Source organism: Anser cygnoides, chromosome 3 (genome assembly GCF_040182565.1).
Source record: "Anser cygnoides isolate HZ-2024a breed goose chromosome 3, Taihu_goose_T2T_genome, whole genome shotgun sequence".
In the NCBI taxonomy this organism is placed as follows: domain Eukaryota; kingdom Metazoa; phylum Chordata; class Aves; order Anseriformes; family Anatidae; genus Anser; species Anser cygnoides.
Genome location: NC_089875.1, coordinates 58,046,483 through 58,069,304, shown reverse-complemented (window position 1 = coordinate 58,069,304; position 22,822 = coordinate 58,046,483). Strand labels below are relative to the sequence as shown.

At 46.9% G+C, this 22,822-nt stretch overlaps 1 protein-coding gene across 5 annotated transcripts in view; it reads right to left on the bottom strand.

Annotated features, from left to right (window-relative positions):
• Positions 1-18,784, bottom strand: part of HIVEP2 (HIVEP zinc finger 2) — a 136,622-nt gene extending 117,838 nt beyond the window's left edge. For 2 of the 5 annotated variants that reach the window (XM_048080738.2, XM_048080736.2), the window contains exon 1: positions 17,991-18,784. The gene's annotated coding sequence lies outside the window, so the exon portion shown is untranslated. Of the gene's footprint in view, positions 1-678; positions 16,259-16,417; positions 16,774-17,990 lie in introns of those variants that run through there. The other 3 variants (XM_048080737.2, XM_013194177.3, XM_013194173.3) reach the window with 3 other exon arrangements.
• Positions 18,785-22,822: the final 4,038 nt, after the last annotated feature.

The window sequence follows — 22,822 nt, the reverse complement described above, 5'->3', positions numbered from 1 at the left end:
ATGTTACATAACTCCAGCTTGTTAAAAACAACAGTTATTTTGCTAGGTAGTGCAATAGATTAATGAGGTAAATTCAGCACTTGCTTATTACAGAGCCCAGATGAACGCTGCTCCTCAAATAAAATGCCTCTGCAGCATTAAGCAAATAAATAAGCAACTGCATCAGAATCAGCTACATTCAAAGTTAATTCAATCTTGCAAATTCAGGACACTGTATTCTAGACTATTCAGCGCCTGTTCTCCCACCACAATATGCAAACTCACCGGTGCATATGCACCTTATTTTTAAAAGAGTGACACACATACACAGAAACAGACACACACACACCATGCACCCCAGTCATTAGAGAATAACAGTTGAATATTGAACCAATTAATTTCCCTTGCAAGAGCTCCGCAACGCTTTAATGTTTTGGCTGGCTTTGATGGGACAAAATCCTCTGCCCTCAGCTAGCTGCAAAATGCTGGTGTTTCTCAACAACCGTTCTTACTCATACCCCTGGTTTGGTTACAAAGTATGAAAGCTGCAGCTGGAGAGGGTTAAACAGGCTTCCTGTCGCTGCTGTGCAAGAAGCAAGCCTCCGCGCTCCACCACGGCAAAGAAATCTCTTCAGGCCCCTCGTGCCCAGCATTACTCAGCACTATTTGGGCTGTATTCCAGGATCCCTGCGTGCCCACCTGACAGCGTGTCCTCTATATTATGCAAGTGATGTAGTCTCCCCACGGCAAATTATCACCTGACCATCCCGGTCTTTTCAGCTGAGGTGCATCCAGTGACGTGCCCTGTGAAGCAAGCCATTGCAACGTGACTGGATTCTCTTCTCAGCCCCTTCTCCGGGGGAAAAAAAAAAAATGAACCAACCAACTACCCCACGCCTCGCATCAGGGCGAAGGCGCGCTGACAGCGAGCCGGCTGGCGGCCCCGGCGAGGGGGAGCAGCGGCAGCAGCAGCCAGGGCACCTCGAGCACGGCTCGCTGCAGAGAGCGGACCTGAAAGTAGGTCTCAGCCCGCTGCGCCGCAGGGGAAGGGAGGGAGAGAAGGCAGCGCTTTCTCAGAGCAGGAAGACGGGGAGGCCATGAGCGTTTCCTGTTGTGCAGCTGAAACAAGCAAAGACGTCATTACATTTACACTCCCTCAGGGTGTCAGCAGATTGAGGGCCAAAGTTCAGTCATTTCCAGCGCACGGCGAGGAGGGAGGTTTTGGGGGAGAAACCAGCAGCGGCTTTATTGCTAACAGCGTTCTCTGCACTTGCATAGCAAAACAGTCGAGCAGCGTGTTACCAGGCTCAGCTGCAAAGTATCGTATGTGACTAGAAACAATATTTGCTCAGGAGCCGTGCTGCTCTGGTTTTCCTTGTTCAGCTTGTGTAAGGAATATTACTACAATATAGGGATGCACTCAGCTCTCGCTACAGCCCATACTCCTGCAAGCATCTGGAGATGAAGCCTTACATATTTTGGGATCCCGTGGAGTAAAACATGTTTTGTGTATGCATTTGGGGCAAAACTGGAGTGTAAAACTACAGCATTCACTTGCTGGAGATGGCTGACAACCCAGCAAAGTGAATACAGATGCTTCTTTTCGATTTCCCTCCTGCCTTTCTGAAGCAAGAAAGGGCCCAACGTAAGGAAAGAGGTGGAGGCGCAGGGGTTGTGCTGTGGCATGTGGTTGCTGAGCATACGGGAACTGCTTCTCTCGCAGGCTGACCATCTGACCCTAAGTAAATCATTAGTACCCTTATCGAGCAAGTGTAGGGAGAGCCTGGCTCACAGTCCGACTTACAGTTACTGCCCTAAAGCCAAACACTGGAAAGACTTGTTGATGGAAAGCATCACTAATGACCCAAACGAGGGCACGTGGGAGGTCACAGGATGTCCGCTGGACAGCCACTCGAAAACCACCTGGGGGAAGCGCTGTGGTTACCGCTGGTCCTCCCTTCGGCAGGGCGATGGACACACCAGCAGTACGCTCTCACTCGTGGCACATGCCCTAGAGCCATTTGCATCAGTCTCTGAACAACATGTCCAAACACAGCGATAAAAACAGTTATTCCCCAATGAGCACGTCCCAGCAACATCCGCTGGGGGCTAGGACAACAGACTTTCCCTCTAGACCCTGAGGCAGACTAAGCAGCAATGCTCTGGTTGATATAAGCCGATATTTAAACAGTAGCCCTTAACTCAAAGTATTGTGATGATAACAGTTAAGAGGAGTTTGGAAAGCGCTTGTCCCAACCTTCACCTCACGCTACCATCACTAGCTGAAAAGGATTTTTTTTTCTTTCTGCAATAACCACCCTGTGGTCACACCAGGAACTGAAGCCAACCTTTCAGCCCTGGTAATACAGAGCATTAGAGCTGAAACCAGGGAACCACACGTCTGTATCTGAGTTATAATAAATCACATCTTTTGTTGGACATATGCAATGCCATTGGCTTACCCAAACTGCTCATTTTACTAAAAGAAGGTCAAAAGCAACAATTTTGCAATTAAACTTTTTAACTAAACATTTTGGAAATGCTTTTAAAAACACATCCTTCTACAAGGATATGAGCTGGTTTATTTTCTACCCTTTTTTTTCAGAGTTAAGTCGTTCAAAGACCACTTATCTTGAAGATTCATTGCCCAGATGGCATGAATAAACCTCTACTGCTTCTTGTTCTGACGTTAACTTGAAGACTTAATCTTGAAAGTCGTCAATGTGGCACTAATCATCAGGACTCTTTTCAATACAAAAGAATGCAGAGAAATGAGTCTTTGGTATTGGCGATCATTTGGAGTACATAATACACAATCTGAGGGAACAGAGCTGATTTTAATTTTGCATCAAACAAACAAAAAAAGCATTAACTTTAGCAAAGATAATCTGGAGTAGTTCAATCAAAGTAAAGAGATCAGAATTTGGCCCATAAATTGTGGGTGCTAGATCTGAACCTGGCCCATATCATACCCAGTCCTGGGCAAGAGATTAACGGGTGTGCAAAGCCATGTTCCCTTGAAAGGAGGGAAAAGGGGACAAAACCTTCCAAGTACTGTGAGAATGTTTCCACTATGCACAGCATCCTAAAAAGCACATAAGAGGGTCATTAGATTTTCCGATATCTGCTCGTAGAGTACTATACTCACTCACAATAAGCTTGATCAAGTATTTTTAGCCCCATATCTGAGAATGAAAGAAATGCACACACAATTGGTACTTTTGACTGCACCGAGACGATCACACATGGCACAACAGCAGCGGGCCACTAGGCTGCGCAGCCATCCGGCACAGACACACACTATTGCAATAGGTACTTTTCATATGTATATGAGCATCTACTGCCATACACTGTCTGCTGAAGAACAGAGAATACAGTAAGGAAGAGCAGCGCTTTGAGATACTCATCCCCATCCTGAAAGCTGATCTTCAAGTAATTACATCTTACTGCTCCGTTAGTGGTATTAAACCATCTTTACCATGGTTTGCCAGGAGAAAATGCTATCTGATCTTTGCAATACACTCTATCCAAATTTGTATATTTGTATCCAAATATGACCATACTATTTTAAGAGAGCTGTATCTATTGTTGTTCATTTGAACTCCGAAGCTTGAAGCAACTGGACAGATGCAAAGCGTGAACTGGTGTCACTGCTAAGTGCCCTTAGCACACTGATGAAAACATTTGCTTTTCCACTCCAAAATAGAAACTGGTTGTGGCAAGTGCAAATACGTATGGAAAAGACTCTTAGAGTTGGCCACCTACAAAGTATTTAACACCTTTACAGATTCCCACAAACTCAATTTTACTTTTACCCTTTACAACCCATCTGTGTAATGCTTAGAACAAAGCCACTATATTGTATCACTAGGGAATTTAAACTACTTACAAGGGTTTTATAATTCTTTCACTTCCATTTGAAAGAATGTTTGAGAGGTGCAAATGGAAAAGCCATTATCTTGAGATTTTTTGTTGAACTGTCTCATCATTAAGGGAATTCTCTCAAGTAATCCTATAAATAGATTACTCCAATGTCCTGTGATGCTTTTATGAGGAAAACAAGGCAAGTAAAGATGACAGGGTCCAACTGTCCAACACCTGATAGCAGGGAACCATTTACCTTCAAAACATGCGTGGCAGAGAACGGAAGCAGGGGGCTTCTTTTTCACCGTGCTTGCTACCCGGCCTAAATGTGGCACCATGAGGGACTCCCCCCCGTGGAAGGACATGACCCAGCCAGGAGTAAAGCGGGGCCCACCAGGAATTGCTCAAGTCTTCCCTGGTGTCTCCTCCCACATACCTCAGCAGCTTTCCACACAGGAGGATGCATGGCCTCACGTTCAGAAGCTACTGGAAAAACAACGCGTTGCAAAGGGAAAAATACTGCAGTGAGCGTATAGTAAGGCTTGGGTACAGGATGAAAACACGACCCTTGCCTTACAAATGGGACGGTCCCATACATTTAAGGTGTGTGTGAGTGTCCATAGACATGTAAGTGGGTAAATGTGTGTGTGTTGTGTGCACACACGTGCAGATACATACACTCGTGTATACATACATATATGCATTCACACATGCATACAACTGAATATATGAAAGTGATTTGGCTGAATGGAACTAAACCCCTACGACTGGAACTATCTTTTTCAAGTATCAGCTTACGGAGATTTACTGGGCAGAACAAATTATGTCCTGGGAGCTCAGGGGGAAAAGGCAAGCGCTCATTTTGGGGCTTACTCAAATATTTATATTTTATTTCAAATGCCTAATCATGACAAAGCAGATCTGAAACCCATGTTTGAGAACATGCAGTTTTCAACAATAGGTAACCTAATTTCAAGAAACCAAAAGCAATTGCAAAAATATTTATTGAAATTGCTTTCATGGAAACAATGAGAAAACACTATAAAAATGTTAAAAATATTAAATCAACTTGACTGCTGCTGTATCTCATGAATTCAACAAGATCCTAGGCAACAATAATATTTAGAATAAATATTTTTCTTATGGGAATAGCATTTTCCCCTCAAATTGACCAGATGATATCAATTAAAAAAACAACAACAACACAAAGATTAGATACAGAAAGTCCATCTTCTGACTTAAAATTGAAACTGTACTCCGGTAAGTACAATGCTTGGTTAAGACATTTACTTTTGCTTTCAAAGATCTTCTTTCATGGGTTATTTTCCCTTAAAGTATTTTGAGCTAATTTCAAATTGATAGAAATGCGTTAACACTTCAGAAAGCAGGCGCTGCTCTGCAAAATACTGCGCACACACACAGACGTAAAAATCAATATAACAAATATAAATCAGACAGCGATTCCAAATTCTGCAGTTACGCTATAAGACCCCCTTGAAAATAAAGGAGGGGGGAGGGAGGGGGAGACAGTGAAATTAAAAAATAAAAATGAGTGATACAAAAATACAGTAACTTTCTACGCAATACACCATCTGTTCCGCAAGAAAACCATGCTGCAGCAAGCCACAGGGGCTACAGCTATGAAAAGCCCTTGTAGAGGAGCCAAACGCTGCAATGAGCAGTTTGAGAAGCTGTGGAAAACCATCCCACCCGGCGCAGTACGGAGGCAGCATGCACAGCTCTCGCTGGGAAGTCGTCGTCCCATCCCGCGGGCTGAGGGCACCCAGCTGCACCCATGTCCCCAGAGCCCAGGGCTGGTGGCACCAAGCAGCGGGCGCTCGGTGCTTCAGGTGGTGGGGCTTCGCTGCCTCTCTTCCACAGGAAGGTTGGGTTTGTCTCCAGAGCTACGGCATAGCACGCTGGATTTCCCCAACTCCTCTGCAGACCACACCTCTGCTGATGCTGCTTCCTGCTCTTTTACTACCAAGTCTGGTGCCTTGACAGAGACGTAGTTTACGGAACATGGGAGCAGGCACCCTCATACGCCTGCTGCCCCTAAGGCTCGTTAAAAATAAGAGCTGCTATTGCACGCCAGGTGCTTGCATGCCGTGGTGTGCCTTACAGCAAACCACGTATGAGTCTTCCAGCCACTCGGGCAAAGCAGCAGTCAGGAGAGACCTAGATCAAAGCAGCAGAAAGGGGTGCTCTGTTATGGTTAGGAGGGCCAATTAAGGTGTGCGTCCCTTTCCTTCCAGCTGGCAAAGTCTCAGGTACTTGGGATTAGGTAGTAAGAATTTACTTCTGCCTCCTATTATTATTCATCAGGGGTGTGCTAAAAACATCCCCTGCCTTTCCAGCCATTGGCTGCAGCAGCACACCAACTACAGGCTGCAGGGCAAGGTTGGATTTCCTCAAACCATGCCTTCGCTCCCCATCACCATGCCCGGAACAAACGATGGAATCGCAGAACCCTGGGCAATTAGGAGACCAAACCTGGACTGGAGAGAACTCAAGAGCCAACACATTATCATAGCTCTCATTAATAAAATAATAAACTGTGCAATTACAGTGGGTTGTGCACATACCTCAGGGTATGCAGTAAGGCACAAATTTAGAAATGGAATGTTTCCAACAACCAACAACAACTTAAACAGGCAAGGATCCTTATCAAACAATTAGGTTACTCAAGAACTACTCCAATAACTGGCCCCTTTTGCCCAAGGTAACACATTTTAAAATCATGTCATAAACCTTGGTTGATCTAGGTTTTTTCCCCCCATTTATTATTTTCTTTGTAGCACATAAAAAAAAGAAAACAGTCCACCTCCCTCTAATCAACCAACACGTACAAGATTCCTTTAAAATTAGATTTAAAAATGTGAAAGTGCAAAGAGAAGCCCAGTGACCAGTGATAAACAAACACAGCTGGTGCCACTGGGTTTCAGGTGAAGCACAAACTACACAGTACACGTAGGTTACACTACAATGTAACAACATACTAGAACCTTGCAATCCTGTTGTAAACAATGATTTCTTATGCCTTTATTTAACGCTGGACAGTACAAGAAGCAAAACAAAAACAACTTGGCAATAATGCCAAACTAGAAGGTATGAGACCTCATAAAAAAAAAAAACCAAAATGACAGCATACACAAACTGAAACGAAACACAAGTTCCTCACATCTTCTTCACAAGCAGTTCCAGAACCAGGTTATCAGATGTAATTGGTGAAACAAGCATAGAGAATAGGTAAGGTACAGTCCAGTACACAAGCTCACCAACTGTTGGAGCTATGGTGCCTTCAGGAACCCAGTGAGTTTCTTTGTCAGACGAGTTAAAAAATAAATAAAATAAAGCTGAAACAACAGCTCTAAGCCACTGTCAGCTCCAACACTTGTACCTAAGACTTTACACATTTTATATTCAAATCACAATGGAAGCACCTTGGGGTAGGTAATATATCTTTACTCTTTCTTTCCAAATTACCTTATACCATCTGGCAATGTAACAATCATTTCAGTTGAGAGTGCCTTTTGTTTTTTATCTTCTCTGCCTCAAGTATCCAGAGGCTGTTTCCATGTAGACAGTTTTTCCAATATTCTCATCTAGTGTTCCTATATCCTCTGAAGAATAAACCTCGTATCGTGAAGGTTTCCACTGACACACCCAGACAGTCACAAGGAGCGCTACTTCAGCAATAAAACTCCTACCTATAACTGATGGTTAAATTCTGGTCCCATGAAAATTAATAAAAACTTGCCATTCTGCACTTTTGTCGGAGTCAGGATTTGATGCAAAAGGATGTCATTTTTATTTTATTCACAGAGATGGTGCAGTTGACAAGGAAAAAAAGATGTGCTGAGCACAGTTTGGTGCCACCTCAGCTGTGGGGCACTGGTCAGAAAACTTGGGGATGAGGGTAAGACGTTTTTGCACCTGATAGAGAAAACGAAGGTCAAGCAGCAAGATGACGGGAGTTGGCATTATCAAGTGTTTTTTCAATGGTATTTTCATTCACATAATCCATTTACACAGGCAGTCTGTTCACAAATTGACTTTCTAGTCCCACTGCTCCAGCCATAAAGACCTGGCACCGCTAGTTCAGCCATGGAGCTGAATGATCTTACCAGCGGTGTGAGGGTTAATGGGCACCATGCACGAGTTGACTGCCGTGAACCACCAATGACAGGGCCTCAGAAATAATCCTTTAACCTCCTGACTAAACTGAGTAAAATGGCTATGGCCCTCAGAAACAAAAGGATATAAAAGGAATTCAAAGTGCCTCAACTTAGAAGGCAAGTATCTTCAGGGGCTCACAAGACACGTTCTTGGTTGATCGGTCACAGGCAGTAAGAAGAGCCGTGCCCAGTTACCGGGTGAATATTGACCCTGGTGGCACCGCCAACGCTGAACAACACTTCAGAAAGGTCACCTGGGCAGGCTGCAGAGCCCGCCACCCCGCAGGGAGTGCACAGTAGGGTACGGAGAATGAATACGACTGTTCACTTGTTTAACAAAATGTGGCTGTGGATAGGCATCTATATGCAAATTTGTGCAACGACTGCTAATATTCACACATAAATAACAAAACTAAGCTTGCTTAAGTATTTTCTTTTAAATTTAAAAAATAGCACAAGTTGAATCTATGTTAGCAGCAGGTCAAATCTTCCTCTCGGTGACAAATAAGGCAGACCTGCAACCAGAGGCTCTCATGAAGTTTCTCCTGCCTGGTATTCCGTACTGCAGAGGAGACAGAACATGACTGGAGGCAAAAGCTATGATCACATAAGGCGATGTAGGTGTATACACATGCACTTGTACATGCACACTTAAATATTTCTTTGTGCAACGTAGCAAAGCTCTCAAAAATAAACAGATCACACTAGAAAATTTATCTGAAAACACTAATTCAGGAGCAAAAAAATGCTCTTTTCTTTTTTTGGCTGAGAGAAACACAGGTATAATCCCATCATCTGGATGTGACACCACTTGAATTACGCAACGAGGCTGGGAAGCATGGCTGTCTGTTTTCTAGTGCACAAGTCTGTAAATAGCCACAAAATCTATTTATTACACTCCTGGCTTGCCAGACAACCCACTTGACAGAGAAGGAGTCTGCCCAAAATTGGTTAAATTTATTCCCTTGCTTGCTAGTTAAGCATGTTGAACTATTGAGCAGGATCAAATGATACTGCAACTAAACTAAATCAACACAGCACAGAAGCAAATGTAAAGAATACCTGCAAGCACTGAGCAAGATAAGAAGGTGTACTTCAATGTATTCTGAAGGTAAATTATTTGTGGAGAAGTCAAACAATGGAAATAGAAATGCTACCACTGAATTCAGTGACTTCTATTGGATCTTAGTTACTTGTCAAGACTGAACACCCCACAATTTGACAGGGGTTTTAAAAGCCACACTACTAATATTCTTTAGATTGAGGACTTAACATTAGAGGGAGACTTGATCTGATACAAATAACTTCTTGTAGACAATTATAATCCATTGCCAGCCACATCCAAACCTCCTTCCCCATCTTATTAAACTTCCCCTCTAGGCCTCATTCAACGTACATCCAAAAAGGTCTATTTAGTAACCTCCTCTTTTTTTTTTTTCTTTAATTACTATGGCTGTGTGAGAGAGAAGAAGTAAATTAGAAGGTTTCTCTCATAGTCACTCCTTTTGTGGAAAATATGCTGCACTGAAGCTTCAGAGAGGCATGCATAAAGGAACTGCATTGTCCCACACATCCTTCTCTTTCCTGCCATGCAGAGGGTGATCTGGGGAGCAAGGGAAGGAAAACCAGGGTGTACCTGCAGAAGGCTACGGCACCAGTGCTACAGAAGAACAAGAAAAGACCCCAGAAAGACCACCATAAAGTATCACATAGAGGGGACAGACCAAAACAAAAGGAGAAGTTCTTTTCTTTATACACGTCTTCTGCAAGTGAATATGTCTGGGTTAACTTGCCATCAAGGAAGGTTTGGGCTTATCAGCTCTGGAAATTGAAATCTGTACAACCCAAAAGCAAAACACGCATTACCATGGTGCTGTATAAACATACCCTGTCCTTGCTCCAAAAGAGAGGTTTTGGAGGATCTAATACATGCTCATTTCCTTGCCTATTACTTTCTTACCTCTCTACAAAACGCGTTCATAACAGCACCACACAGAGTGTGGAATTCAGAGTGTGGATTAGATCACTAATTGATTTAATGGCATCACTGAACAGCTATACAGTAACAGTTTTCAGCTATTAGTGAGCAGATTAAAAAAAGGCAGAGAAAAATCAAAGTTCTATATCCTCCCTTTGTCTCCTGACATTTGCGGACAAACGTCCTGGCAACAACAAACCAAACCAAAGAAAGGTGCTAAGGGAACGTGCATACCAGTCAGTACCAGTTCCAGCTCACAGCCTTACTCCTTCACAAATATGTAGCCGTCTCAAACACATGCTATTAATTACACCACACTATGTAGTAGTTTTACTAATGCATGGCTGACTCTGAAGTTTTCTACCAATAATTAACATTACCCACTCTGATAAATTAGGTCAAAGATGAGTACAGATTTGTGTATTTTTTTTAATTAGTAATTAAGTAAATCAGAGATCTAAAAAAATAAAAATGACATGAACAATATGGAACTAATATGGATCAAACATGACAGATAACTTATCTGACAAACTGTACTCCCTCTCCGTCCCAACTTCATTGCCACCATACCAAACTGCTGGAAAGGCAGCAACACCGTATTTGGCACCACGCAAACTCTAAAACAAAAACCTTCCTGTGAGTTTTTATTCCGCTAACATCAAGTGTATTGTAAATGACTCCTGTCCTTACACTCATCACAATTTTTTTCAGTGATTTAGCAACATCTTAGCAAACTCATACCAAAATTCAGCTGTACTTCCCAATTAAATACACGTAGCCTACCCCTTATTTAAGCTTTAAGGAGACAGAGAGTTTAGTCACTCACTTCTGGAAGAATTTTGCTATTACTGTAGGACCAAGCAAAAAATAATGGAATGGGCTTCAAGTTCTGTTTGACATAATTTCACTCAGAATTTTGAAAGCAATTACATTCACATAGTTTTGCAGAGACGTTAAGGCAAAGTCACTTTGCTCTAAGAGCCTAGTTTTATGGCCTCTCCTGGTGATCACATAGACTATCACATCACACAGCATCCCAACATCTGACACTAGGGTCTGAAAGCTCATAGTTACATCCTACCTTTACCGCAGCGTACAAACTTTTCAAGAGGATTGGGATTTGATTTTAAGAATCTACGAATGCCTAGCCAATGATACATAACTTCCTCTCTAAATAACTATTTTGTCTCGACAAATGTAGGAAGAAACACTACTTCATAAAGAGCTTCCAAAACTGTCTTCCCAAACATAGCTGATTTTAACTAGGAAAAAGTCAAAAACCAGTCTCTCTCTGTTGTTACAGAAGATGGCGAAGTGGGCTCTCTCTTCTACAATGTCAGCAGAACAGTTTTAGAAATTCTGATTCCCCGGGGAAGCAGCGCTCGGAGGTGTCACAGCGGATGCAGGTAGCGCTGTCAGCACGCAGACGGCAGCTACAGAGGGGCCGGCACCACTCCCTAGAGCATTTCTTTACCACCGCCGATGCTTGTATGGAAGGAAGGAAAGAAAGAAAATCGCTCTCAAACGCCACATAAGCTGACAGCAGTTAGAGCAAATAATGATACGTTTTCCAGGTAATTAACTATTTGAGCTGTCTCTGAAAGACAAGGAATACAAAACTGCACACACCTGGAGGACCCTTCTGAACAGACTGCGCTCCAGCGCCGTGCACTGAACTATGAACACTGTTAGCACGTGCCAGCAGCTCAGTCTCTGTTGAATACTGACTTTGGTCTAAACTAAATAGTTTTTTGCTCTAAACTAAATACTTTTTGCTCTAAACTAAACAGTGTCATGCCTTGTTGTCAAGGACGGGTAACCCCAGTAATTACTTCATACTATTCTTTCTTGACACGCTACACGTGTTTTGTTTTAATGCAAACCACAAACACAGAATACATAAAAAAAAAGAGAATGAGCCATTTCTCTTATGGAGCAGAAAAAAACAATACACAAGAAAACCTCACTGCCTAATAAAACTAATGCTAATAATCCCAATCTGTTCCTGTTAGCTTGTTTTAAACATAAAGCTCCTTTCTGCCTAAGCACGGATACTGCTTTATGGGAAAACCGCTCATCAAATAATCTTATTTCACCAAAATTAAACATTCTGCTCTACTACATTCTCTGAGATGATATCACATCCTACGACATGTAATTGAATATTTCTTTCAGCTTTTTACACTGCTTATTAGCACAGGTCCAGTACTACTGCTGACTCACAAATCACAGGATAAGGAGCGGGCACTCGAGCCTTGGCAGCCCAGCAGCGAGCCCAGCGCGGCGACGTTCCAGGAGCACCACCAGGGCTTGGGAAGGGTCTTTTGACTTTATTCACTAGTTTTAAAACGTCACCTGGCTCTGTAATTTCAATTCCCTTTAGCTCCTCTAGTTTTTACTTTTCTGCTAAATTGAACTACTCATGCAAATTATCTAAACTGTTTTCCTCTGAATGGAATTTACGATATACCGCCATTTAAAAAATAAACTTTCTGTATCAATCAAACCTGCAGATCCTCTTGGATAACACAACAGGGATTAGAGCGTGACTTGAAAAGAAAACTGTAAATCCTTTTTTACCCTTTGGCAGCTTACACAAATCAGAGATTTCAGCCAGAGTTGCAGCAGCTTATTACAACTTACTAAATTGCAATGAATTAAAATTACATACAGATATTCTCTATAATCTTTTTCCTACAAGTTGAAATTTCTTTCATATTAGAGTGGCATTCTTCAGACTTGGTAGGTGTATTAGGACAGCACGGTCAATTGCAAGTAAAAATGAAATAAAATAAGCCAATAGAACTTTTTTTTTTTTGCTACACAAACTGAGGTGCAACAAAACAAACCCACATGTGCACGAAGTGACCACAAACACATTACCAACTACTTTACTACCTTATTTACAGTTTCTACATCAGTTTTAGAAAGAATTTTCCCATTGAGTCCTAGCCTACTCTGACAGAGGCAGAACGTGCATAAACACACTCAGAAAAAATGGATATAATCACTATCCAAACTAGTCATGCCAACATAACCACATGCTGGGGGAATTTGTATCAGATAATTACATCCACATTGGTACGCTGTAGAACTTGAAGAATAGTATCATGTAAGTGGTGCGTTTTCTGGAGCACGAGCCCTGAGATCCCCATCTAGGGAAAGCAGAGGAAAAAAAACACAGATAGGTTTTTGCTTACTCATACAAAGATCTTCACTGACAAAGTAAGAGGCAACATCCAATTTCAAGAAACAGTAAAAGAGGCATGCCCAGGGCAGGAGGAGCAAATGCAGAAATACGAGCAATGCCGTGAGCATAAACAGTCGTGGTCCACACTCTTCTGGCATACAGAGAGCGGAGAGCAACCGTTTTGCAGATGTACAAAACGTGCCTGAAAGACAAATGAAAATAGGCACCCAGAATCCACAAAGCTTCCCCACAGCAAGAGGAAACTCTTACATTTAGACGGTAGGAATGATGGTGAGAAATCCATCACAAAATAATAAAAAAAAAGGCTAAGAGACTTTTAATTTGACAGGCAAAGATACTTGTGTGTCCTCTGATTATTTCACATCAGGGATTTGGAAACAGCGCATCAGATTGCTTCTCCAACCCATACCCTCTCACCCCTTTTCCACGTCCACAACGCTGTGAGAGAAATTCCTGGGGACGAATCTTACTGAGGGCAACCCACTACAAATGAGTCATTAGTTCAAGTCAACTGTTTAATTTATGAACAGAAGTTCATTATTCTAAGTCCAGAAGTATGCGGTGCCTCTCATTTGCCAATTTCAGTTTAAAAAAATGCAAAGATTGATTGCTTCCACAGATGAACGTATCCTTTCAATTCACCGATGATTTCTTAAGGTCCGAGTAGCGGCTCGCCAGTTGGTTATGATGGAAAAACTTCTAATACTTCGACTTGCAATGGATTTTTGCTCTCAGGCTGTCAGACAAGCACTTTTAAAAGTCCTAATTTCACTTGAGAAAGAAAAATACAGCCTCAATGAATTGCTTTTTAATATTTCCTGCCATAATATAACAGTTGTTGCAAAGTCTTATAAAAACCATGTAAGCTCTACAAAGAGCAACAAAGCTGTAGAAAGCTGCTATTTCCTAATAAAATGTCACCGACAGCTTGAAACTTGTCACTCTTATGTGATAATTCCGTGCTACTTTAATTGATTGCAGCATCCAAACTTACTGATTGAAACACATCAGTGAAATATGCTATTCTCTATTTTCTGTCTAGCGTATGTCTCCCTTTGCAGCTTCTTTACTTCTTCAGGAACTGCTAGACAGTTCCTTCTACTTAAAAAATAATAATAAAAAACGTTACATTTCACTAGAAACCCAAGTAAATTTAAAAATAGTTATTTTAATCCATAACACCACTTCAGAGACGCTGCTTCAGAAATCTGTTAAGAAAAAGTAACCTGCCTCTCCAAAGATTTTTAAAGCAGTTTCCTCATAACTTATCAAACTTTTCAAGTAGCAAAGGTATGCAGAGGCTGCATACAACACTTCTGTGGAGATCCCAAGAGCATTAGCAATTAACTCTTGCTGAAGACTTGAACCCACCAGACCCGCTCATGATTTTGCGGTCCTCCTGCGGGAAGGACCAATGGCTTATAACCCAGCACTCTCAGGTTCGAGTATCTCTTCCCCATGATCGAGGTAAGGTGGATGAAAGATTCTCCCCTCCTCACCCTGTGAAGGCCACTGACATAAGAACCAGCTTTTGTTGGACCTGACTTGCACCAGGAGCCAGGACAGCTGGAGAAAGCTGGTGCTGAGCTCTGAGGATTTCACCTGGAATCTCTACGGGCGGAACCAAGCGCGGATGCCGTGGCAGTGGCGTTCGCTGAGCTCCACCTGCAGAGCTACCAATACAGCCAACCACAGCGTGTTACAAAACCACACCATACTGAAATTTGAAAGATAGCTTGCCTCATTTCATAACACGCTACAAGCCACATAACTGATCTTCCCACCTACAGTAACACTCTTAAATAGCAAGCATTTCTCTCTGGATGGGTAAGTATCGCAGTATTTAGCCAAGCCGAGCGCTTCTGCCGGACACGCAGCTCCTGCATTCCCGTTACCTCACCCGGCATGGTTAAACGTCAAAAGCAGTAACTGCCCCTGCTGATGACTTGAAAGCGATGAGAAGAGAGACGTGCAAAACGGCACTCATTACTTTCATTTTTGTTTAAATCCAATTCCCTTTAATTCTTTTGAAAAGAAGCACCTCGACAAACGAATAAACCAGAAAGTTTGGCAAAACGCTCAACAATAAATTTCACGCTTTAAAAACTTTCAGCTTGGTCACAAACGTGTGGACTAGCGTCCTAAGTTTATTCGCATAACTGAGCCCAGCCAAGGGTATGAGAAACAGTTAAAAGCCAAAAAAGAATGGCCTTGCAGGGTGCCACCACATAAACTAAACATGATATACTGCCAAACACTCAAGCAGACACATGTACCATTATTCAGCAAGGACCACATGAATGCATATGGCTCTCTGTTTTGTCTTCATAGTAACAAGAAGGTTTGTAAACAGATCTCGCATATGAGGCAATCTAGTCACTTGAGAATCTAAAAATCTGTCTCTCCAAAGAGGCGTTCTGCGCTGTTGCCACACCACCGGACTTGGATACACAATTAAAAGTCCTCTGCGTTTGTGCCTCGGGACAAGTGCTGCTCACTTTTGTTCTTAGCACAGCAGCGATGCTGTGGCACGCCACCACAGCCGCGGTGTATACCTGCTTTGCCCAGTAGCCACTGGAAAATACCAGCAATGTTGCATCCTATAAAACCTGAAGAATTTGGGTTGTTCCATCAACAAAAGCAACAACACCCTGGCTTTGTACCACACCACGGTTGTCTCCTTTGCACCGCTGAAAACCACAGGAGCCTTAAATTTATTTACCGAAGATGGTAGTAACTTTGAAAAACTTCAGTGGAAAAAGCCTCCCAGCCTAATCTGCAATGCTGCCTTTTTTTTTTTTTCCTTCTGTAAAACGAGAAAGGCAAAAAAGAATCATGTAGAAAGTTTCGGGTAGTCCATATCTAAACTTTCAGAAGTATCTGCTGCCTGGAAGGATAAGGAAAGATTTAACATCTAGCTGTAAATAAATATAATCTCCTGGTTACCGTGCACCTAACCAAGCACATCCGCACGCTGCAAGCCGACCAGGCAGAGAGCCTCCTATCTTTAAAGCCAGCTGCAGTTTCGGAGCACGCCTGCCTATCATCTTCACTATCAAAACACCGAGGATTCCGCACCGTGTCCTCACGGCCCGAGGATCAACCTCCTCCGGCAGCCGGCGGTAACCTGCAACAAGAGAATTTAAAAGCCGGGCCCACCGCGCTTGTTCCTCGTCGGTGCGGCGGCTCCCTGGGCGCAGTAATTACCGTAATTAGCCGGCGTCCCCGCGCTCGGGCGATGACCGGAGCCCCCTTGCGCCGGGAGCTGCAGCAGCACGGCCCGCCCGGGCTCGGGCTCTGCCGCCCGCACCGCTCCTGCTCCCCGCCGAGCAATCCCCGGGCAAGACGCAGCGCAAGTGGGAGATTAGTAAAGAAATGAAAGCGACACCCTCGGCTAAGCAGGCATGTGTTTCCGTATTTAATAGCGTACAAAAAAAAAAAAATAGGAGTCGGATTTTACACCGAAGTTTACTTCCTCGCAGGATGAGAGAAGGGAAAATTAGCGAGCTGAACGTTTCTACCGAAATTCAGGAATATTTCTGTGAGCTTAACGTAAGAGGGTACTTCAGAGTTATTGGAATAAAAGATCTTTAACGTCTGAGGAGAAGTTTAATTCCTGCAATTACCATATTAAGAAAACAAAACACCTCGAGGCAGCGCTTGACCGGCGCTGCCAAGTAACGCGAAAACCGGCGAGCCCTTTTTCCGGGAATTCCTCCCGGAGCGCTTTTATCGCGGCCCCGGGGCTCGCCCCGGCCGCCTGCCCGCGGCGACAAGGCGAGGGGAGGCGCCGGGACCCCGCCGGGGGCAGCCCCGAGCCCGGGACGCCGCCGCCCGCCCCCCGTCCGCTGCGGGCTCCCCCGGCGCAGGAGCGGGCGGCGCCTGCCCGCCAGCCCCGGCCGGGCTTCCCCGCCCCGCCCCGCCCCTCCTCTGCCCTCCCCTCCCCTCCCCTCGCCGCCCGCCCCGGCTCGGCTCGGCTCGGCTCTGCTCGGCGCGGCCCGGCGCTGCCTCCCGGGGCTGCCGCTTACATAACGGCGGCGGGCCGCGCGCCTTACATAAGGGGCCGTGCCCCCGGCAGACCCCGCGCCGCTGCCACCACCACCACCGCCACCGCCGCCGGCGGCCGAGCCCCTCGCGAACCCCCTTCCCGCGGCGCTCACACGTCATGGAACATTCCCGGAACGGGCCCGCGGCCCACCCACTTCAGGGAACGGCCGCCGCGCCGCGCACCCGCTCACACACACACACACACACACACACACACATGCACGCTCACACACACACACACACACACACATATGCACGCTCACACACACACACGCACACTCGCGGCCGGCAGCGGGCGTCCCCCCGCAGCGCCCCCCTCCCCTGCCCGCCCCGCGGGGGCGTTCCGGCCGCCGCCGCCGCCGCGCCGGGTGGCCCCGGGCGCACCCCCCCCCCCCCCCACCCCCCCGAGGCCGCGGGCAGAGCGCGGCCGGGGCGCCCCCGCGCACCCCCCTCCCCGCCGCGGCAGGGGGTTGCGCAAGGCAGCCCGCTCCCCGGCTGCGTGCGCTCGCAGGCTGGGTATTCCCCGCGTTCCCCGGCGCCGTGTCACCCGCACAGGCCCGGCCCCGGCACCCACGGGCCCCTCCGGCGCCGGGGCCAGCCCCGCCGGCCGCGCTGCCCCGGGGCACCGCCGGGCCGGCGCCCTCCCCCCCCCCCCCCCCGCCGCCTGTCAAGCGCCCCCTCCCCGCAGCCCCGGTGCCCCCCCGGCCCCGCGGGGCGGCTGTCAGCCGCTCACCTGGGAAGCGGCGGCGGAGGAGGAGGGAGCGGAGCCCTCCCGGTGCCCTTGCTGCCGCTGCCGCTGCTGCTGCCGCTGCTGCTGCTGCTGGCGGCGGTGCTGGTGCTCCCGCCGGGCGCTCCGTTTGCCCGGAGCTCGGCGGCCGGCGGCGTTCCTTTATATAAGGCCAGGCAGAGATATTCCAGCGGCCAAGGGGCGTCTGTCTCGCGTATTTATCTTAAGGTAGCTCATCGCTGCCCCTCCGCCGGGAACGCACCAGCATCACCGCGGCACTGACGGGGGCGAGGCGGAGGCCGGCGGCCGCGGTCGGGAAGGAGAGGAGAGGAGAGGAGGGGAGAGGAGGGCAGGGAGGCGAGGCAGGGCTCGCAGCTCGCAGCCCGGCCGGGCTGTTCCTGGCGCCGCTTCCCACGGCACAAGTTACGGGGCGGCGAGCGCCGAGCCAGCGCCGGGAGCGCGCCGCCCGTGACGTCACCGGGTCCCCCAGCGCGGCGGCGGCGGCGTGTGAGGGAGGGAGGGAGGGGAGGGACGGAGCGAGCGGGGCGCGCCCGGCCGCGGGGTGATGGGCGCTGCCCGCGCGGCTGTGCGAGGGAGCGGGGCGCGGAGCGCAGCGGAGAGGTGCGGCGGGGAGAGGCGGGGCGAAGGGGAGGGGGCAGGGCCTCGGCCTCGCCCCGCCGGGGGACATCTCCGCTCCCCCCGGCCCCTCCCCGCGCAGGGAACTCCCCGGGGAGCCGGCCCCGCGCGGCCGTGCGGGTCCCGCTGGGCAGCGGGCATCCTCCCCGCGGCCCTCAGGGGCGCCGCTCGCCCCCCCCGCCTGCCCCCCTCACACCCCCTCAGCCGTTACAGGGCCGTTATTTTAACGGCCGCCCCCCCAACACACACACACACACGCGCGCGCGGACCCCCGGGGCCGGTTAACGGCCGCCGGGGCTCGCGCCCACGGGGCCGCCCGCAGCCAATGAGCGGCCGCGACGTCGTGCGGGGAGGGGCGGGGCCGGGCCGGGTCGGGCCGGGGCCGCGCTCCCGCCGCAGCCGGGGGCAGAGCGGCCGTGAGGGGAATCCCCCGCGGCGGGGCGGGGCGGGGCCGGGCCGCGCCTCTCACCCTGACGGGGCACGGCGGCGGGCGCTGCCTCCTGTGGCACGGCGGCGTTAATAACGGCGCGTGACGACCCGCGCGAGTGTCGCCTCGGCCGTCACGGCCGCTGCCGGTGACGACACAGATCCCTTATACTTCAGCAGCGATGCTCACAGTTTATTAAACACCATAAATTGTTCTAAAAACCTGTGTCTTTGTTGTTTGTTTTTTTGCTCAGGACATACAGAATGCATAGGTTGGGTGAGCCGTGCTGCTCCCCAGCCGGGTAATGGGGAATATGTTACATAACTTTTCCTGTAATGATACAGTTGAGTCGAAACGCTAAATTGCCATTCCTAAAATAGCTGACAATTTCGCAGGGATTCATCCTGCCTTTCCTTGGGAAAAATTACTCTGCTCCCCAAGCCCGTACCCGCAAGGCTCTTCACCGTTTCTTCACAAAGCTGTCACGGATGCAGCCCCGCCAGAGGAGACGCTGCCTTCCCACCACGGGATCCATCCTGTCCCTCAGGAGCCCGTGGGGAAGGGCTGCTCGCAGGGTCTGATCCTCGTCCCCTGTGGGGGAGAGAAGGGCCCCGAGCTGGGGCTGGGATGCCCCAGAGCCATGCAGGGGCTCTGCCAGCAGCCCCCCATGGGGACTCCCCAAGAGCTGAGGGGAGACAAAAAGCAAGAACTGGCTGGATCAGGAGGCTGGGAGAGAGCCCTCAAAGGGTTGTGTCTGTCTCCTGCTTTGCTTTGGATGCCGAGCGCATCAAAAATCAGCTTGTACGGCAGCATTACTTCCGATAACTGAGGGGACTTTTGTTTCCAGAGATATTTACCCTCTCCTGACCCTCTCGAGTTCCTGCCCTCAGAGATAACCAGCAGCTATGAGTTTCACATATCAGTCATTCAATACCATAAAGCGTATTTCCAGCCACAGCGTTCCGCCTTCCCACTTGCACACACCGCTTTCATGTTGCTCAAGTGCCGCCTTGCCCTGTGAGAAAAGAGGAAAGGAGGCTGCCGGGCCGCCCTCCCGACACCTCCACAAGCGTTACATGGTGCAGGGCTGCTGCACCTCGTTGGTCTGCCCTCCTGCGTAAACAAGAAGCGGTCTTTCCTCATAGGGGAGTGTGCCCGTGACTCCTCCACAGAGCACAAAGACGTCCCAGTGAAGCATTTCTTTATCCGCAGCAGCTTCAAGCTCCCGCAGCACCAAATGGTGGGAGGGAGCCCAAAGCCGAGGTGGTTCGCTTGAATAAGTCACTGTGCAAATAACTCTGGACGCGGGCCAAAAGGAAGGAGAGCATTATTTGCCTGGTAATGAGCAAATACATCTATTTCCTGAAGGTAAAACACTTTTCTGCTATATTGAGCTCACCCTTACCTCCCTCCATCCCCCACGACCCCCCAAAAAAGTGGTTTTCTCCACATAAAGTATTTCCAGATGCAGAACTAGCATGCTGTGTGTGATTATCAACAGCTTGATGATGATAACGCGTCGTCACTTGACCTTGAAAGAAGGGGAAAAATGAAAAAGACAAAATTTTCTGAAATGATGCCCCTTTGCGGGAATATTTTTTAAAGCCCGTGAATTCTGGGAAAGGATTTTTAAATAAAATTTGATTATTTTTACCCACTTCCATATTTCAGAGCCACTTAGCACGCTGAATAAGAAAATATACAATGCTGACCAGAAACTCAGCCAAGTGACCCATCGTGCGCTTCTAATACGAGATAAATGAGCCCTGTGAGTGCTGCAGCGAGATTCCCTTTGACCATTTTTGTTACTATCACAACCCAGGCAAGGTTTTGAAAGACCCTTACTTTTAGGCGTTTGGGGAAAATATTTTGCCTTGCTAACAAGCAGGCCATCTTTGCACTTTATTACCAGTTATTTCTCTTTAAAGGAGATGTAATAGCTCCTACTTATTTGGTGTATTGCTCTCAGTCGTGTGTACACCCCACCCTTCCTGCTGCCCCACTTTTTCTAGGAACAGCTGAAGTAAGAGCCTGCCAAAGGCACAGCATGATTTAGCAACTTTTGAGTTATATATAGCCTGAATAATTAAGTGACTTTATTTTCTAAAAAGCTTACCTATTTGTATTCCCATTAGACCTGATAGCCTTTCGTTCAGCATTCTTCTCAGGTAGGTGACTCTCAGTTTTCTGTCATCTTCCAGTTCAAAGAAAGCTCAGGTGCTTTCGTGTATAGAGAATTTCCCATATGGGCTGGGGAGAGAGAGGGGGGCACACCACCCTGGTGGTGTGCAGTGACAGCTTGAAAATGGGGGAAAGGGAGAACGTCTTGCCTCCTCAAAGTGGCAGAGGACACTTTGAGTAAGAAAAATTACATTAAATTGGAGCCGCCTAGAATTTGGCTGCATTAACCCATCTCCTTTACTCTTCCAGCACCTGCCCTGGGAGCCTTCCCAACCACACTGGTAGCCCTCTTGGTTTTGCATCTCAGGAGGCTTCCCAGAGGCCGGCCCCGAGCACCCTGCAGTAACCTTTGCTCACAACTGATTCAGAGGGAAGTGTGCCACCTACTGAAGGACCTCGGCCACTTTCTATATGCCTTGGACTTGCTTTAGTTTCTTTCCTCAACTTTCCAGGTCTTCACAGCACGGTTTTTAATTAGGAATTAGTTCTTAGGAGTTAGGCTTATAAAAGTTAGAAAACTCAGCAATTGGAAGGTCATGAAGGTGAACGTGAGGAAATGCGATCCAGGCTAGTTCCATCTAATCCATGCGTAAGCAGTGTAATTTGAGATCAAAAATAAATCCTCTGTCTGAAAGCAACTGTGTTACCCCTACACTGCCACTTTTGCCAAAAGTGGGATGAATATCAAGAATCGAGGCTATAACTTCAAGAAAGCTTAGATTTTAGGGGTAATCTGTACAACCAATGGATGTGTTGGTTACACTGATATCATGGTATTTGCTGTTTATATAGCAGCAAGGTGTTGTGTTTTTTTTAACAAATGAGCGAACAACTTCCTTCATTGTCAGACAGTAGTTCCCTTTGATAGCGCACTCTCTTGAGTTAATAATTCGGTTGAACAAGCTCAAAAGAAGCTTCAGAGAGTCGTTGCCATAACTTGTTTGACACACCTAGACGGTGTCCTTCGGTTACCCACGTCTCATATTATGAAGTTCTTCCTACAGGGGAATGCATCACTTTTGGAGTATAACTGAAATATCAACAAAGTTGAAACACTGGCCAGCGTTGTTTCAACTAGAAATCCATGTTGAAATAATAAATAAATGTTTTAACAAGACAATGGCTTTTATTAAAATCTTTGGGACAGGCAACTGAAAAACTGGTTATGAGAGCCTTTCATATCGGAGTCTGATTTAAATTCTTCTCACGTATATTACAGTAGATGCTCAAAAAAACTAAAATCTGATTCACTGAAACTAACAGATAATATGTGTCTCTGAAGCTTATCACACTTCTCTATTGGGCATATTTATTCTTGAGAAATCTTGTTCTGTTTCCATTGGAAAGTAAAAAATGAAATAAAATGTTTTAAAGTAAGTATCTTAATGTATTCTCGGTCTGAAATGTGTATTATAACAGTTTGAAGTGTTTCTACTGGCTTTGTCACGTGCAGTTTTAACTGACGTTTCATGAGGTACATTAAAACCTCTGTAGTGCCTGAAACTGCGCTGTTCAAGGTTTCACATATGTGGGAGATACAAGGGAAATAAAATTCATTGTCAGCAACCACAAACCAAAGGAGAAATCCAACTCT